This window comes from Sarcophilus harrisii, chromosome 6, assembly GCF_902635505.1.
Source record: "Sarcophilus harrisii chromosome 6, mSarHar1.11, whole genome shotgun sequence".
In the NCBI taxonomy this organism is placed as follows: Eukaryota; Metazoa; Chordata; class Mammalia; order Dasyuromorphia; family Dasyuridae; genus Sarcophilus; species Sarcophilus harrisii.
Genome location: NC_045431.1, coordinates 62,769,120 through 62,782,220, shown reverse-complemented (window position 1 = coordinate 62,782,220; position 13,101 = coordinate 62,769,120).

Genomic DNA, 13,101 nt, shown 5'->3' with positions numbered 1-13,101 from the left:
TCAGTTGTTTTTCTTATGAGATATTTCACATTTTCTTTTATTTTTCCCATTCTTTTGACATTGTTTTATTGTGTTTTTTATGTTTTATGTAGTCATTAGTTCCCCCTTGCCCAATTTAAATTTTAAGTAATTAGTTTCTTCAGTTAGTTTTTGTACTTTTCCATTTGGCTTATTTTGCTTTTTGAGAAGTTCTTTCCATCAGTGAATTTTGGGGCTTCTTTTACCATTAGACCATTTTTTCAAAGTATTATTTTCTTCTTTTATTTTTTAAAAAACTAAGCTGTTCATTCTCTTTTCATAATTGTCTTTTTTTTTGTTATAATTTTTTTCTTTTATTTATTTTTTTAATAGCCTTTTATTTACAGGATATATGCATGGGTAACTTTACAGCATTAACAATTGCCAAACCTCTTGTTCCTATTTTTTACCTCTTACCCCCCCCCCCCCACCCCTCCCCTAGATGGCAGGATGACCAGTAGATGTTAAATACATTAAAATATAAATTAGATACACAATAAGTATACATGACCAAAACGTTCATAATTGTCTTATATAACTCTCATCATTCCTCACCTCCCTCCTTCTCTGCTATTTTCCCTCAACTACTCTTATCTGTTTTTTTTTTTTAAATACCTTCAAGAGTTCTTGTTGGCTCTGGGTCCAATTAGCTTTTTTCTTTTTGACTTTGCATATAGTTATTTTCACATTATCTTCCAAGTTTATGTTTTGGTCCTCCCTGACACTATAGTGGTTTTTTTTGATCAAATTTTATTTTCTTTGAGGTGGTGGTGATTTGTTGTTTGCTCATTTTTCCAGTTTATTTCTTGATTTTGAATTTTATGTTAGGATCAGTATACTCATCTTTGTGTTAGGAATTCATTATCTTAAGCTCCAAGCTTTTTTATGCTGAGGTTTTCAGAGCTAGTTTTAGAAGTCCTAGGTGGTATAATTTTAGGAGATGCTTAGACACTGCTCTTCATATTTGCATTCTGCTTTTTTTTACGAACAAGGATCCTTTCTCCCCAATAGTATTCCTATTGGCTCTGAAACTGTGGCCAGATCCCCTGATCCCCTACAGCCACAAGTATTTGTGTCTTTCTCTACTTTGGTCTAGTGTTCCTTCATTTTTGTATGATCCAGAACTGCATGTGAGCAATAGTGTTGTACCAGCTGTACCCAATATCAGTAAGCAGTCCTGTGTAGTATCTTTTTGAACTATGGTTTGATCCTTTTACCATCTTTGGACTGAGCTTCCAAAATCCAAAATTATTGCTGTTGCTACTGTATTCTGGATTGGTCCTCACCTCAGCATCATAAGCTTCTGAGGATTTCCACAATTTTCTTAGGCTGGAAAAATATATCAATCTGACCTCTTATTGGTTCTACTGATTCAAAATTTGATTTGAGGCATTATTTTAAAGTTGTTTGGAGAGTAATGTTAGGAGAGTTCAGCTGGGTTGCTGCCATCTTGACTTTATCCCCAAGCGTATTCTTTGGGAGTAACTTTTCTTTGCAATGTCCAGGGATTACTTGAGAGGGAAAAGAATGCTAGCAAATCAACATCGCAAAAGCCAGTTTGACACTAATTTCTCTAGATATTGTGGGTGACATGTTACAAGGCAATCAAACAAGCCAATGGGATTTGAAGATTCATACTGAATATTCATTCAAAATACTGCAAATAGAATGAGGAGATTTATAGTATCATTGTGTTTTATGTTGAATAGGGTACACCATATTTGGTGAAACATTTTTTAGGAGAGTCATAAATAAGCTGAAATATGTCCAAGATGGGACAGGGGACAATATGGTGGGAACATTTGCAATCACGTCATGGGACAATAGATTGAATTAACTGGGGATATTTAACTTGGATCAAAGAAGATTTAGTGGTGACATGGTAACTTCTGTAAAATATTTGGAGGAATTCCATGTAAAAGAACAATTTCTTGATGCCAAAATAAAAGCTAGAAACAATTTGTAATTGTGATCATTTTATTTTCTCTATATAAGAAATGGGGGTTTCTGAAAGAAAAACAAAAACAAAAATAGAGCAGTCCAAAAGTGAAATGGAATGCCTTTTGGGGAGCTCCAACAAAGCCTAGATGACTACAATGTGAGTGCATTTGTTGTAAAAAAAAGATTAAAAGTATAGATTCTTAACCTGAAGTCTGTTAGACAGCCATAGAATCCATGAATAGATATCAAATGGTCTGTGAGCTTGGATGGGAAAATAATTTTATATTAATTTCAATACATTTGGTTTCCTTTGTAATACCCTATGTTTTATTTTTGGCACCTAAAATACTATTCTAAGAAGCTACACTAGACTGGCAAAGGACTACATGATGATGGAGAAAAAACAGTAGGAACTGGATAAGAAAAAGCTAGTATGCTTTTTAATGCTGAGGTTCTCTGACTTTTCAAATGCCAAGTATTAAAAGAAATATCCTTACAAATTTCCAAATATTCATAAAAGAAAATATGATATACTTCTGGCTACATAAAGGCTCAACAGTAACTGCAGAAGGTCTTCAATTTTGATTATCATATTACAGAAAAATCACCTGTTCTCAGTGGCCTACCAATGTGTGGCAGATTTCTTTCTTTCTGTTTTCTCTTTTTTTCCCACCAGGGAACTATATTCAGCATTAGTTTAAAAAATGTCATAGATCCATTATCTGACATCTTTGTCAATTATCTGAAGGATGCCAGTATAACTGGAGTGTCAACCAATTCACACAGTCAATCAAGTAATTGGCAACAATCTTTCAACCTGATTATCTCATTGATTTCCTAGATCCTTTAAAAAAACTGATTATTCAGTAGTTTCCAGAGAGGTATAACTCGAGGCTATTAGTTATATATCTTTGTCCCACCAGAAATGAAAATTTCTTTAGGCCATTTCTGTCTCTGTTCCCATAATTAAGTGGACCATTTTGAATTGCATTTGTTTGTAAGAGAGACACTGTACCAAGGAGTAGATTAGGTAGGTGTGAAATTTTGGTCCCTGGTCAGATCACATTGAAGGAATTGTAATCAGTTCTGGGCCCTACATTTTGGGAATGACATTGAATCTGAATGATGTCCAGAAGAAGACACAAAGGGAATTGTGATTATACCATCTGAAGATTTATTGAAGAAAAGGGGACATACACTTACATATAATCGTTGTAATTCAATATTTAAGGGCTTGTCACATGAAGGGGCGATTTAGACTTGTTGCGAATGACTCTAGAGGACAGAAGAAGTAAGAACAATGGGACAGAATGTAAGGGAAAAGTTGTTGGGGGAGAGGGGAATGTTTAAGCAATTTTAGAATTCTCTTGAGGAAAACCTCCTAGCAATGAATGCTGTTCAAAAGAACAATGGGCTCTCTCAGGAGGTAGTGAAATTGCTTTTCATTGGGGATTCTCAGGGTTGGATCAGCATGTCAAGTACTTTGTAGAGAGTATTCCTGTTGGAATATATTAGGTGGATATGAAGTCTTTTCCTACACTAACAATTTGTGATTCTGATAAGCTTTGCAAACTAGATAGCAACATGCAAATGTGAGTTATTTTGATTGAATGAGGCATATGAGACAAGAAATGATCATAAGGGTGAAGATCCAGTCTTACTCTCTTTGTATTTATCTATTCAGTTCTACCCTATCCTAGACTCTAGTATCTTCATCATAGTAAAACAGAGATGTTTAAAATTAGTTGTACAATCCAAAGTAATTACATTTATTGATAACTCACAACTTTATGTATCTTTAAATTTAAAAATTCAATATATCCTCATTTTTCTATAGTTACTTGTTTCTTTTCTTTCTTTCTTTCTTTCTTTTTTTTTTTTTTTAAAGATTTGGCATTAATTTCAAGAGATTTTGATATCATGAAACCATTAATCATATTGAATTTTAGTATATCTTTCAATCAACAAGTGTTTCTAATTATTTATTATGCATGAGATGTTGTGATAACACGTGGGGAACACAAAGAAAGGCAAAAGCAAAACAAAATACTTGGTCTGAGCTCTTAAGTAATTCTCATTTTAATGGGGGAGACAACATGCAAATATCACACATCTATATACACACATATAATGAGAGGTAATTCCATAGGGAAAACATTAGTAGTTGGAGGTAGAAGGAAGGGCTGAACAGGAAAGACTTTTAGCACAAGGTGGGATTTTAAAAATGAGTTCAGGAAGCCAGTGAAAACATTATGGAAGACAGTGAAAATGGCCAGAATTGGAGGATAAAGTGTTGTGTTTGAAGGACACCAAGAAACCATTGGTGCTGAATCAGAGAATATTTGAAGAGCAGTGAAGTGTAGGAAGACTGGAAAGGAAGGAAGAGTACAAGTTTGTGAATAGATTTAAAAATCAAAAAGTACGATTTTACATTTGATCTTGGAGGCAATAGGAAACCATTGTTGTATGAGGCATAGGGGGTAGACTAATCAATCTAGACATTAAGATCTCACCAACACAGTGAATAAAGTTCTGGATTCATTCAGAAAGACCTGAGTTTAAATTTTATCCCAGATATTTTCTAGTTATGTAATCCTATATTATTTAATCTCAGATTGCTTCAGTTTTCTCTTCTGTAGAATAGAAATAGTAATAGCATCTGCCCCCTTTGCAGGCTGAGGATAAGAGGAGATAATACTTGCGTCACAAAATTTAATGTGTATAAATTTCTAGCCATTAGCTATTATTTTTAGATCTAGAATTCAGGTTGATCATTTTGGCAGTTGAAGGGATAATGGACTAGATTGGGCTGATACTTGAGGCAGGAAAATGAACTAGGGGGTTATTGTGATAGTACAGCCAGAGTGATGGCTTTGTGAATGGAGGAAAAGGGACTTGGGAGAGGGAAATAAACATTTGTACACTGTGCTTTTGGCTTTTGCCAATATTACTTTACTTAATCCTTCCTGTGAAGTAGGTGCTATTATCACTCCCATTTTGTAGTTGAGGTAATTTCTTAAACAAAGGTTAAATAACAATCCAAGATCACACAGCTTGTAAATGTCTGCACCTGGATTTGAGCTGTGGCCCCAATTGTTCATATACAAAACGTGTTATTAAGGTAGAAATGACGAATTCACTATAGACTGGATACATAAAGTGATCGTGGAAGAAGAGTCCATGATGATCCTGAATGAAAGGGAAGGGGATCCCTTCTTACAATAATAGGAAAGGGGAGAAGAAGGGAGGATTTTTTTGGGGGGAAGATGGTGAATTCTGTTTTGGAATGTTTAGTTTAAAAGTTCTCCTGAGATTCATTTTGCAATGCATAAAAGGCAATTGGAGATGTGCAATGAAAAATCAGCAGAGAGGTCAGGGCAGTATACAGGTAGATCTGAGAATCATCAACATAGAGATAGAGTTTGTTGTAAGACTTCCCATTCAAGATGTCCAAGAAGCAGCTGGTTCAGCTCAGCAGAGAGATCAGGACTTGGCATATAGATCTGGGAACTGTTAGTTTAGAAATAATAATTAAACTCAAGGGACCTGATGAGATCAGCAAATGAGATGGTATAAAGAGAGAAGGACCAGAATAGAAGCCTGGGGTCATCCACTTGGCCAAAGAACCGGTGAAACAGACTGAGAAGAGGGCAGAGAGGTCAGCTGAGCACCCAAAAAGAATAGAACCATGAAAACTTAAAGGGAAAATATATCCAGTAGAAAATATCAACAATATCAAAGACCTTCAGTGAGAAGTCCATTTTCCTAAGTCTTTCATTTATTTATTTATCTATTTATTTACTTAACTATCTATTTATTCATTCATTTATTTATTTCCTGAGGCAATTTAGGTTAAATGACTTGCCCAAGGTCACACAGCTAGGAAGTATCAAGTGTCTGAGATCAGACTTGAACTCAGGTCCTCCTGAGTTCAGGGATAGTACTCTATTCACTTCACCACCTAGCTGCTCGCTAAGTCTATTCTTGATTGCAGCTCATGAGTTTTCAATGAGGTTTAAATCAGGAAAGCTTCCCGGCCAGAAATTTAAAAAAAAAAGCTGTTGCTTTGAATTTGAGAATTTTTATAGGAATACTTCCATGCTTCATTTTGGGGGTTGAAAATATTTATTCAATCTTCTCTAATTTTTTGGTTGTTGAACTTAGAAATAGAGATAGTTTTTTAAGGAAAATGGGTATCTTTATCTATTGTTATTTTAGAATTCTAGTCTTCTGAGAGATTCTGAACCGATATTTACTACTGTGATATAACAGACATTCAGTAAAATTGAAATGCTCAGTGAAATAGAGGCTGTCCCTCAGTGAAGACCAATGATCACAAAGAAACCAATTCGAAGTTTCAGACATAGATTTTGATTACCATTCTGCAAGCAGTTAGGATGTTATTTTCTAAGCAGTAGAGCAATTAATGGCTAGAACTGCAGGAAGTATTTAATTGAGTATTGATTTAAGGCCAAGCTGTTGTTTGGCTGAAGCATCGCATTATAATTAATGGACCTTATCTAGAGCTTAATTTTTCTGTACTCTACCTGATTCTTAAGCAATGTCCTGAATAGCAGCCCTCAAATAATCACGGGAGGAAAGCTTGAACTTTGAACATTAGTTTTTAGGTCATTGGGTCATTTAAAACGCAAAATAATTCAGATGCATATGAAATTGAGAGTAGATCAAAGTTTCTAACTATTTTACACCATCTTTTTATCTGAGTATCTCTATGGATACATAAATATTATTATTATTTTGAAAGTCAAACAGTACCTTTGAAAGATGGTTTAATTTTGGTGCCTAGGAAGCATTATGAAACCCCTTTTCTTGGGGGTTATTGGATGAGGAAAGGGGACGTTTGTATCTATTTGAAGAATGATATAATAGAATCTTGCTTAAAAGAAGGGAATTAGACAAAGTTCACTTTTAATGAACAAGATTAATTTGTATTAACATTATTTTGTATTTTTTCTGAGAACATGATGTTTTCTCTCACAATAATTTAAGCCCCTGGGAAGCAATGCTTGTTTCCCCCTATCCCCTTAATTCATACAGTATAACTGTCTCTCTACACTTATGAAGTTTGATATATTAATTAGTGTATATGTGTGTATAATCAGCTACACTATACATTGGACGCTGGGCATGTTACTTAACCTTAAGGATTGAGAGATAGGTATAGAATAATAATAGTTTATAAATATATAGGGCTTTGTTGCTTACAAAGTTCTTTATATATATATATATATATATATATATATATATATATATATATGGATATATCGCTCTCTCTATATATATGTATATAGTAAAATGAGAAAACTCCTCAAAGTAATATAACTCATAAATGTTGACTAAGGGTTCAACCCAGTTTCTTTGACTCAAAGCCTGGTACTCTTTCTGCTAGACTTTAAAAGAAGTCTTAGAGAAGCGGTTTCCTTTTTCTGAATTTGTTTCCTCCTCTGTAGCATGAGAGGATTTGACTAGTCTCAGAGAGTCTCTCTAGCTTTGACAGTTGATAATTCTGATTCCTAAATCATCTTCTTTGAAATGCCCTCTCTGATCGGGATTTTGTTTTGATTTCTCCATGGATGGGACAGAGAGGGAGAGGAAGAACAGAGAGAAAGAAGGCAGATTTTCATTGATTAAAGGAGAAAAAAGAGCTTACATTTTGCTTTACTTATTGTGGACTGGGAAGGAGAAGTCCTGGTCTATAGGCCCCGCTTTTTGAGTAGCATGTTCTACCTTGTGATTTTCTACTTCTAGTCAATGATGGTTTGGATGAGATCTTTTCCAGTTTTAATATGTAATGGTGGTATGATTGTTCTGGGCAAAAGAATAGGTAGAAAATGAGCTGATCCTTTAAAAATGAATAAGATTTGAACCATTATATGGAAGATTTCTGGGAGCGTGAGGTGAGTAGAAAAGAGCTATGAGAAAATTTGATAATTATCATTAAAAAAAGAACATTCATGTAGGATAATAATGGGAGATAAGGCTAAAAAAGTATTGTTTATTTGACATTTCAAACTAGGCACTTCAAACTAAACATGCTCAAAACAACCATTTTCTTTCCCAAAGAAGCCCTTCTTTCTTCCAAATTTCATTATTATAAACTGAAGACATTGCTATTCATAAATCCATTCTCCCATTGTTATCCCTTGCTTCTCATTCTCTCTTACACTACTTAATCAATTGGGTGTTAAATAAATGTCATTTCTATCTTCACAACCTCTCTCCTCTTCTCTTCAGTCAGAATTCAGGTTCTCATCATTTATTGTCTACATTGATTCAATAGTTCCTTAATAGATCTCTTTGCCTTAAGTTTCTTCCTGCTGCATGTGATTTCCAAGTCTTCAGATCAGACTTTTAACCCCTTTCCACCAACTCTGTGAATTCCAGTGATTCCCTACAATATTTAGGCTCTCATAAAGCATTTAAAGCACTTGATAACCTGAAATCTTTCAACTTTTCTAGTCTTTTTTATATATCACTGCTCTCTCTGCTAAAGTCTTTTCCAATAAGCATATTTTCTGTTCCATATAAATGACAATCTCCCTCATGTCACTGTGCCTCCATATTGACTATTGGAATCTCTCATTGTTTTCAAGACTCAGGTCATGTGCTACCTTGGGCAGGAGACTTTTGCTAATCTTTACACATAGCAGTGCCTTTCCTTCTAATGTTCATTAATTATTATGTATATTATTTATGTTTTGTTTTTGTATCTCTAGAGCTTAGCATAATGCCTGATACATAAATAAGAAGTGCTTAATAAAGCTTTGTTGATCATTTGAGGTGTTTGCTGTATTCTCTCCTGTTTTATCCTCCCTAACTTAGAGAAACATAACAACATATGGAAAGAATTCTAGGTTTGGAGAAAATGAGTTCATTCTTAATTCTGCCATTTAATACTCATTTCATAATGATTCACTTAACTTATGTGGTCCTCAGTTTTCCCATCAACAAAATAAGGGCATTGTTCTACATTAGAGTTTCTTAAACTTTTTCCATTTGAGACCCCTTTTCATCCAAGAAATTTAAACATGACCCCATGTATATAAAATAGGTATATAAATCAAATATTTACTGATAACAAATCATAATTTCATGACTCCATTATTCAGTTACAAAATCCCACATGGGGTTGTGAAGCACAATTTAACAAACTGAGGTCTAGAAGAGCGATTTTAAACTAAAATTTGGTCATCACTAAAGTGTACATGAATAGAAATAAAAAATAGAATCAGAAATTTATCCAACATGAGTGAACCAATCATATTGGTTCAAAAGAACAAGAATCATCAGTAGTTGACATTTTTAGTTACCTTCTTCGCCTTTCCTATAAACTTAAATATTCTTATTTTTAAAATAAAAGTTCAATTTCAATCTTTTTAACAATGCTAATTTAATAGTGAACATGCAAATGTAAAATAAATATTAATTCTTCAATCTCATCTTCATATTTTATCCCAGGAGAACACACTGTCTATTTCTGGCATGTGGAGACCTGAGAATTTGATGTAATTCCTCCTGTTATTTTTAGTAAGACAACTCGCCTTTAGTCTCTGAAGTGCCCAAAAGCTCTCCTATGTCAGTTCTACAAAGCATCAAAGTATTTGGAGAGCATAAAGGAATATTTGACACAAAGGTTTATAGAGACAGAATCCTGACAATATCCAAGGACCCGTTCCAAGTGAGACTGCCATTGGGTGAACATGTGAGATGTAGCTTAACAAGTTTCCTAGTATTTCTCCTAACCAAGAAAGAATCATGGAATTAGAAGTATAGGAGACTTTAAAGGTAATCTGCTCCAGCCCCTTCATTTTACCAATGAAGAAACTAAGACCCAGATAACTTGATGAATGGGCCCAAAGATACATGAGTGGGAGAATTAGTTCTCTAGCTTTTAATTCAGTGGAATTTTTAATTGCACTGTGCTGACCTAAGAAGAAATCTCTTGTTAGGTTAGCAAAATTTCATTGATGTTTCTGTAAATATTTTGATTTGACATCAAGTACTAAAACATTTCCATATTTTAATCAGAAGTTGTGGATTGGGGAGAATTGTATCAATAAAAGGTACTGGAAGAGAGTTGGAAATAATGGCACAACCTAGTAAAAGTGCTAGACTTCAATTCTTAGAATTTTGGCTTAAGTTCTGCTTCAAAAGCAAATAAGCTTTGTGACCTTAGGCAAATAATGTAATTCCTTAGCCTTTGTGGAAAGAAGATAATAATAGGTAGTGTTGTCTTCCTTAAAGCATTGTCTTAAGTCTCAAATGAGATGGTGTGCAAAAAGCACTTTGTAAAAACTTAAAGCATCGTTTTAATATCAGGTTTATTTTTATTTAGGAAATTTTGTAAAACTCGAAGAGCTCTATAAAGGAAAGCTATGACTATATTTGTTATCTCTAGTGTGATTAAATCATTAAGAAAACAACTCATATCCATGATATTTTATTTAATTTATTTTTAGCATTCATCTAAATCAGAGAGATATTTTAGAGCAATTCTATGATTTTATTAGTTTGGGGAACTATTGGTGTGAAAAATCCCTTCATCAATGTTGATTGGCAATTGGTTTAGGATTTATGGTAGATATTACAGAGTTTCTTGAGAGCATTGAGAGATTCATTGTAATACAGATCCTGACACGTGCAAAGTGTAATCACTTTGCAATTTGTAAGAGTAATAAGTGTTATTGATCTACTAACCTCTCCTTTATATGGCATTTTACAAAGTGTTTTCTACATATTATCTCATTTGATTCTCAGTACAGTTCTATGAGATAGGTGTAATTATTGTGCCAATTTTATGGTTGAAGGAATCAAAACAGAGAGAAGTTAAGTGAATTGTTCTTTGTCACACAGCTGAAATGTAGTGGAAGTTGCTTGGATAAATAAAGGTAGACTATCTCTGATGATTAGCCCTTGACTTTAATAGCACCAGCAATTCTGATACTAACCAGATAGATGATGGATAGGTGATTAGATATATAGATAGATAGATGGATAAATAGAGAGATGGATAAATAGATGAATAGATGGAGAGATAGGTGAATAGATAAATGGATAGAGTTGAATAGATTGAAAGATGTATAGATAGAAAAAGAGCAGTGAATAAGGTCAGCAATTTTCTATTTCCCCAAAGTGCTTCATATTCCTTGTTCCTACAGGAAGGTTAAAGTGAAATTCTGGACAAAGCCAAAACAAACTTGAATGTGGAAAATGTATGTAGGGGAAAGAGAAATCTTTGGACACTGAGCTGCAATCAAAAGGGACACAATTACTGGTATCAGAAGCAAATTTCGTCAATGTAATCATGACCCATCTGAAAGTCTGGAAGGAGTTTTTATTTATCTTTGATCTATCAGACTCTGACCCATTCAGAGAGAACTTAATCTACCCTAAAATGTCATAGTCATGAGGAGAAAAAAACGAAAATAAAAAATACACAGAACAAGGAGACTTCTCTTTGTAATAAAGCTTATTTATGGACTTAAAAATAAAATTAGAGGAGACATTAAATATACATTTAATTTTGTTATTTTTAAAGAACTTTCAGCAAAATTTCAACCCAGTAAGTTTGACTATTGTAGATGGGATACTAGTCTTTTTGGGGTGGTGGAAGTTCTGGAACTGTTGGTAGCTATCAGTTGAGTGAGGAAACTAGCAATTAGTTGAGTAACTATTCTTTAGATTTGTGGTTTTAGAGATTTATCTGAGGGTATTTAGGGATTCTAAGAGGTAAAATGATTTGCCCACTGACATTCAAGGCATAAGGTTATCAGACAGAATTAGAGTTGTTTCTGTCCTTTTGCTAAAACTATCTCTTTAGTCATTACGCCAAGCAACTGGATTATGCAGAAGGAAGAAATTTCTTGGGATGTTTTATAATTTAGCACAGGAAATTAGGATTCATACCAAAATCACGGGTTCCCAGTTTATACATGCAATCCACAGCTATGAAAAGTGGCTTGTTTTTTAAAAATGAGAATGTGCCAAACTGTGGATGCCATTCAAGAAGTGTAAATCATCAGAAGTGCTCCACACTGTAAATGTTTAGAATACTTTTATTGAATTACTGTGACAATAATAAAGTGCTCAGAAAGAAAGTCATCCATATATATGCTAATTAAGAAACAGTTGCTCTCACTAACCACTGCAAAGCCTGTAAAATATTCTACTGTGCTTGCTTAGGTTCCAAAGCTCCATTACTCTAACTCAATAGGTACAATTTGGCTGAAAAGGTGGTGTATGTGGAGCAGATTGCTAAATGCTCTTTTACTGTTACTCACTGTTTAACAAGCTGCTCTGAGAGCTATTTCTCAGGTTGATGAGAGAGAAGTATAAATTGCACTTTCAAGACTCTTTTAAATCATCTGGATAAGTTTGAAGATGGTTATTGACCAGAAAGAGAGAGAGAGAGAGAGAGAGAGAGAGAGAGCGCATTTTTCGCTTGCAAATTTGCTTATATAAATGTGAGCCCCTACTGATGCTATCATTGACCAAGAGAATATACTTAGTCAACAGGTTTTTCACTTAGTCTGATTTTTAACTTGCATGTAAGAATTTAATGAAGCATCCACTATTCATTCCTTCTTCTGTCCTCTAGATGGAGTTCTGAGTTTTTCCACCAACTTTTCTTCATCTCTTTCTATTTCTAAGCAAGAGAACTATAAAGATGGATGTTATCAAAATGCCATTTCTATTTGCATATCTTATCCCTAATTCATTTCGAAAAAAGCAAATCATGTAGTTCACTCTGTATTGTCTTTCCCTTGTGATCTCCATTAACTCTAGCCTTCAAGGCAAACTAGTTTCATTCATTTTTGCCATACCAATGTTTCTTCTAAATAGTATGACTATTGAAAGTGAAGATCATCAGATCTGACAAGAAGGATGTCTTAATGTCACTGGCTTTAAGTAGAAATATATGGACTTTGTACTCCCTTTCTAGATATCCTGAGTACTAGGGAATATAAATCAGAATTAACAAGAAAGTATCTGCCCTCAAAGAACTTACATTCTAAAACAGAGACAACACATAAAGGTGAATGAAAAGTTGATTAAAAATGGAAGGGATAAGGGTGCTTGAAGAGATGGAGACTTATAGAAGAGTGAATTTAGCTGGGAGTG